The sequence below is a fragment of the Mesitornis unicolor genome, unplaced genomic scaffold (genome assembly GCF_000695765.1).
Source record: "Mesitornis unicolor isolate BGI_N332 unplaced genomic scaffold, ASM69576v1 scaffold34490, whole genome shotgun sequence".
NCBI lineage: Eukaryota > Metazoa > Chordata > Aves > Mesitornithiformes > Mesitornithidae > Mesitornis > Mesitornis unicolor.
This window is the reverse complement of record NW_010161094.1, coordinates 1-5,878: the sequence shown is the minus strand read 5'-3', so window position 1 is coordinate 5,878 and position 5,878 is coordinate 1. Positions and strand designations below refer to the sequence as shown.

The 5,878-nt window shown below is 40.0% G+C and overlaps 1 long non-coding RNA gene across 1 annotated transcript; it reads right to left on the bottom strand.

Annotated features, from left to right (window-relative positions):
• Positions 1–307: 307 nt before the first annotated feature.
• On the bottom strand, positions 308–3,169 carry LOC104546482. Its single transcript, XR_728183.1, has 2 exons — positions 3,059–3,169; positions 308–1,131 (listed from the first exon to the last, which is right to left on the bottom strand). It is a non-coding gene; the product is annotated as an uncharacterized LOC104546482 (long non-coding RNA).
• Positions 3,170–5,878: the final 2,709 nt, after the last annotated feature.

Here is a 5,878-nt window from a genome sequence, read left to right as displayed (position 1 = left end):
AACTTAACTTATTTTCCATTATTTGTCTTCCTGCAACAAGACAAAAAATTCTTCTAAACCAGAACATTCGTGATACTATTCTGACAAGTCCAATTTATATGGTACATTGCCACAAAAGAATACCTAAGAAAATGCAGAATGGCTACACAAACCTATTATAACACTTTAGAAACTCTCTGCAGGGTCTAGAACAACATACTATTGAAACTCCAAATACATATCCCGTATGTGTGTTTCTAAAGAAAACTTTTATAAATATGCAAATTTAGGATAAACAAATACAGAATAAAATGCACTAAGAAACTGATATGTAGACAAAGGTTTATTTACACCATACAACATTTTAAATATTTTATACACAGCTGCAGCAGAGAAAGCTACTCTGAGCTTTCCAGAGAAAACTGCAATAATAAAGATGTGAAATATATTATTCATATAAAAGTGAGATTATTACTTTATTGCATTTAAAGCAATGAAGAATGTAGCTCAACAGACATTCATTTAATGACAAAAACTTTGCTTTTATATTATAAAGTAAAAAGTGTAGTAATGGCCAAACAGACTGTTATAAACTTTAAAAACTGCATAAATATATACATTGTGCTTCATGGTGAAGTTTTTTGAAAACTAAACCAAATGAAGCTGTTACAACATGAATCGTTGCTTGAGGTTTATCTATAAAGATTACCTTACAAATCCATTCCACGGGTACTTACAACACACGATGGTAAGAATTGTACACCTGGTTCTCCACTAGCCGCACTAGTGGGAGTAGACTGTACGAAAAAAACCACTGACATTTGGCACAGGAAGAGCCTGACAGAAAGGAGTCGCAATGTTCAGACAGGAGCGCCAGGATTCCCAAAGTCTCTTTATTGTCAGTGCAATGAATAAGTTTTGTGGTTTTTTTTTTTTTTTCTGTTCAGTTTCTTTTCATTTTCGTTAAACTTCTGTTTGAAAGTCCCCTTCTTGCACATCTAAAGGCAAGTTCAGACACTTCTCCCACTCTGCTGGTCTGAGTTCTAAAGCATCTTTCGCCTCTGTGTCTAATACGTTTATTGTCGTATAGTGTTGGTAGTCACCTGTGGTTTTGAAGCTGTCCCACGGGGCCTTGCTCGTGGCTGAGTTCTCCTGAAGACCAAAGAAAGAAGAATTAAAATCGAGGATGAAATAATGCATTAATGCATAAGGCGAATGTGCTCTTATGAGAGACAGAAGCCGGAGAGGGGAAATGGCTTTGCAGGGAGCCAGGCTGGCGGGCGTTCAGCACCGTTGCGACTCTGTCTCTGTGAACAACCAACATTTTGGCAGGCTCCTCACCTGAGCTGCCCACTAAGCCCTTTCCTTCACAAGGACCAACGAACGTGAGGAATGGCCGAGTGATCCAGCACCTTTTTAACAGAGGCTGCGTAGAGAACTGGGAGAAGAGACGGGAAGGTAATGGAGAACAGCTTGTTGCTTGAAATACGGAGTGGTTTGAAATAGGGAATGCCAGCTGGATCTTAAACTGGGGCAGGTGCAGGACAGACCCACAGAAACCCAGTCTTTGAAAATGCTGTGAGAGCCACCTTGCTTTACAGGCTGGTGAGCTCATGTATATTAGGATTAACAGGCTGAAAGCTGCTCATTTTCTACTGAAGGAGTCTTTTTTTGAATGCTGAGTTTTATAGGGTAAAAGGCATTATGGACTAAGACCAATTTAATTAGTGATTTCTTCTGCAACACGTTGGGTGGGACTTAGTCACCAAAACCTGACGTTTTTGCACCATTTTAGATGCCTTTGGATTTTCTGACTGCTCTCCAACTGTTGTTCATGAGAGGTGGAGGTCTCCTTTGAGTCCTGTGTCACCGCTCATGTACCGTGCTGCAGACTAAGACATCTGAGGCTGTCAAAAATAGCCCGAGATGCCTACATTTAGGTACCTGGATCACTCTGACTGTGTTACAGACAGACCATTCCACTAGGCAGCTTTTAGTAGCAGACTTTTCAAAAACGTAGCGCCGATGCGAAACAGAGTAAACACAACCCTTCCACTGAGATTCCCTTTGAGATTATGAATTAATTCAAGCTTTACATGGCCGGCAAATCTCAAACAGGGAGGCGAATGCAAACATTACATGTCAGCAAATCTCAGAAGGGGGAGTGAGCGAGAACTAGGTGCCAAAAAACACGTATCACAGTTAAAGGGTCATCAGAGAATGAGGGCAAAATTTCTGCTGGGTTAAGATGATGTAAATGATGTAAATCCATTGGCCTCACAGCTGCTTAATACCTCTTCTTCATGTCTGAGAGCAGCTCTTCTGAAAAAGTTATAGAATACAATGATTCTAGCTCAGTTCCATTGAATACACAATTTTCACAGTATAAAACTATATATAAAACTATTACTAATCGTAATGCTACTGCCAACAAATAGGTCATACCAAATTAGTCGTTTTAATTAGGCAGAATCAAGTATTTCCTTCCTCTCATTATCAGATGTAGTCAGGGTGTTATGCGTGTGTGTGTGTGTGTATAAATTTGAATTACGATGATAGCAGAGTCAACTCAGGTTGATTTAATTTTTGCTTTTCCCATGGTAAATATTTATAAACCTATTATGGAAAAGACATGGCATTACAGAGACCCTGTGTGCTTTCTGGACTGTCTCACGTATAGGTGAATTGAGCTGGACTTGTTTGTAGTAACTAATTTAATATCTGCTTGCCTTGCTAGAGGAAAAGCCCTATTGGCCAAATTACATTAGCGAGCTGCTTTCTCTATAGGAAGTCCTGTAGACTTGCTAGGCACATAAAGATGTGAAATGTGTCCCTACAGCTCAATTGTTTGTAATCTATAATGATGAAGGCGAGTTAGTTACGGTCTAGCTGTAAAACCCAACGGTTCTCATCACATGTTGGATTACTGAAAATATCTTTTGTTCTAATTTCTGAGGCTATTTAAGGGTAGCATAGGGTGAGGTCTTCTCAGGAAACAGACTGGATTCAAAGGACTCTTGTTTCATCGTTGTTGTTAAGGATCCATCATATTTTAAATATCTAAGAAGGAAAAACTTACCATACTGCCTGATTTTGGTACATCCCGAAATCTGTCCAGTGTCTGAAATTTCTGATTTAACTCTTGAAACAATTCCATGTGCCTCTTTCTTGTATGCATGACCTTCTGCAAAATGGAACGTAATTGCTTATATTTGTAATTGAATCTGGGCTTTTTAAAGAGAAGAATTATTTTCCCCAACATAATAAAGTAAATTGAATTTGGCAGGGCCATCCTTTCCCTATAGACTCGACCAATGGAAGTGGATTGCACTGAGCCTTCTCTCTGCTCTGTTTAATGTTCTTCCTGTGTGTAAGAGACTCTTTTTACCCCACATTTACTGAGTTGCTGATTAAGGGACACTGGTTTTGTCCTAGCCTAGAAGTATTTTGAAAGTGATGCAGTTTCTCAGGATATTTCTTTTGCACATTAGGAAGATTTTGTAGGATTTCTGTTTTCAGCACGGACGCTAACATTTTAATTTCTCTAGGAATGCAACAGCAGTCTGTAATGGTCCCTATCGGAACAATTTTTATGAGAACACTGAACTCAGGCATCTTGCCCCCAAATGGAAAAGCCCTAAATGTTACGACTTTTTAATTAGACATCTTCTTATCACTCAGAGATCATCATAAAATGCACTTGAAATGACATTCGTATTAAGAAAAGTAGGCACAGTTTTTCAATTTTACTCACTTTCTTATGTCACGGGTGGGGTAATTGGTAACCACCCTCCCTCTAGCCCATGAGCAGGCCACTTTTCTGCAAAAACAAATTACATGGCACCCCTGTGCAAGAGGTGAGGACTCCAAAGAGCCCCCACAGTTGGAGGACACCCTCACCACGTATCTGCCTTGGCTACATGGAGAGCAAGGCCTGTTTTCAAGCCTAAACTGTCAAGCCTACCATCTGCCTTGTTTCCAAGCAGGTTCATGCTCAGGTATGGGTTCAGAGTGGCCTCTGGAGCCGAGCCGAAGGCTGCTTACTGTTCAACTGATCTCATGGCTTTGTGGTCAGGGTGGAGAGGAGGGACTGAGGATGCTTCACCTCAGTCCAACGGCAGATGGGCTCAGCTTGGCTTTTCTTACGCCTTTGTCGCTGCTTGAACTTGAGTTACAGCCAGGGCAGCAGCCAATAATGTTGGTGGAAAAGGTGCAGGATATCAACCTCCATGCATGTCCACCGATTGCCAAGCTTGATTTTCCCTGGTGTTGGATGTGGTAAACCCTGGAAACTTTTGTACACAGCGCCCAAGGGCGACCCTTCCCACGTAGTAACACCTCTGCCACGACTGGGCTAGTAACCTTCTAAGTGTAATGGCAGTATCTAACCATCAAAAAGGCTTTGTCAGTACCAATTTTAACATTTATCTTTCATTTGCATTCTGTGTTTATGGATTTCATGACATGTGGCTGCTCTCTTGATCACTGTATGCTGTAATACTCATGTCATCATTAGTATAGCTATACTGTAGCTTGAGAACTTGTTTCACTTCTGAAAACATGAAATTTGGGGCATTATTCACAAAGGAGACATGAGATACAGCAAGGAATTAAAGACCTATTAACTTAAAATGAGTTGTGGGGTGAACAAGGGAAACAATTTTGCAGGATTCGGTGAGGAATTCCTTACAAAACCTAATTTAACTAGAGACGGCTGATCTAGATTTATGAATAGAGTTTCACTTAAGTGACTTCCCAAGGATTCTTTTAAGCTATTGCTGTTATGGTAGACAGGAATATGCAGTGAATTTCATATACATAGAATTTAGAAAAGGAAGGTTCTGCCTCAAAGATTATTATTGGCTGAAATAAGGAAACACGCTCACAGGAATAAAACAGATTTTGCGGGTTAAAATACAGCCTCTCAAAGCAGAAAATGCATGTGACTGTGAAACAAGTACCTCCAGTTGGAAACTTTTTAATAGAAGGCTGGGAATACAGAGAACGCTACTTTCTGGTATTTTTCTGAGTCGCGTACCAAAGAAATCGTTAAATAGCAAATATGAATAATGCAGATGTCTTACTCAGTTCATTACATTATTCCTGAGGAGAAGCAGGTGGGAGGAGAAATTAAATACTTGCAGTGGGAAGTCTGCCAGAAAAAAGGCTTTACATTTTATTCTTAATAGCAGAATGACTGGTATGCACATGTACCTATGGATCTTCTGGTTGCTTTGTGCTTTCCTGGCCTCCTTCCATAACTCCAACCCACTGACACCCACCCCTCCCCACTGCTTATGAAGAACGATCTGAACTGAAAGTGCAGTCACTCATATTTCCAACTTCACCTCTTCTTTTCTAGGCTTCTTTAAAATGCCTTGTTAGAAAGCACCATCTTATCACCTTTCTAGAAAATATGCTCTGTTGGGTAACGCTTTCTCTTTTATGAGAAAATAACCCACAGAGTGCCTGTGGGGGTTTAACCTGTTTTCTCTATTAAATAAGCAGTGTGGAAAACACAGCTTTATCCATCTTAGAGATATGCAGTTCCATCAGTACAGAGCTGGAGATCTTGACCAACATATTATACGAGGATGGTTGTAGTAGCATCAGAACCTGAACAGGGTGGAAAACCAGCTCCTCATGCTGCCCTTTGGAAGCAGAAGAGGATTCAGAGTGTGGATGGCTACTATCACGGTGTTGAAGGGCTCCAAACATAACTGTACCCAGCTCCCTTTGTTATTTATGACAGGGTTTTAGCTGAACTCTAGCTCAAGCACATCTATTCTCATGAAGTGTGGTGGATTTTATGAATAACAGTAAATAACAATTATAACAGTAACAACAATGACAATGGCAATAATAATGACAGTAATAATAATAATAATAATAATAATAA